The sequence below is a fragment of the Orycteropus afer genome, unplaced genomic scaffold (genome assembly GCF_000298275.1).
Source record: "Orycteropus afer afer isolate SDZICR_OR568_19922 unplaced genomic scaffold, OryAfe1.0 scaffold00091, whole genome shotgun sequence".
Lineage (NCBI taxonomy): Eukaryota > Metazoa > Chordata > Mammalia > Tubulidentata > Orycteropodidae > Orycteropus > Orycteropus afer.
This window is the reverse complement of record NW_006921678.1, coordinates 3,285,225-3,285,949: the sequence shown is the minus strand read 5'-3', so window position 1 is coordinate 3,285,949 and position 725 is coordinate 3,285,225.

Here is a 725-nt window from a genome sequence, read left to right as displayed (position 1 = left end):
AAAGAATAATGTAGAATCTGCAAAACACCGCATAACATGGATGAATTTGGAGGACATTATGCTGAGTGAAATAAGTCAATCACAAAAGGACAAATGTTGTATTAGTCTGTTATTTTAAAAGTTAAGGAAAAGTTTATCTATACAAGAAAATTTTCTTTGTTGGTTACCAGGGGTGGGAGGGAAGGGGAGGGAATGCTTTCATATAGATAGAGATAAGTATTGCTCTGGGTGAAGAGAAGGGCAGTGTACCAAATGTGAGCGACCAATATGGCAGCACTGAGAATGAGAAAGACATAGAGAGGTACATGGGAAGTACAGACAACAAAGATGAACACTATTGCACATATAGTACTGTGTTTCAGTGAAGGGAAACATGGGTATATGTGTGGATAGATGGGTGGACAGGCTGAACTATTAGGTATGTCTATGAAATGGGGAGGAGCTCTGGTAGCATAGTGCCTAAGGCACTTAACTGCTAACCAGGAGGCTGGCGGTTCAAAGCCACCAGCCACTCCTCTGAAGGAAGGTTGGGCAATCTACTTCCGTAGGGATACTGTTTCGGAAACTCAAGGAGGGGTCGCTATGAGTTGCATCCAACTTGACAGCACATAACAACAACAACAACATGAAATGGGGAGTGTATCCAAGACCATGTATAGGGTTGGCAGACAATGGTAATATAAGTTTATGTGAATGATCAGAATTCCCAGGTGTATAGTAGAGCT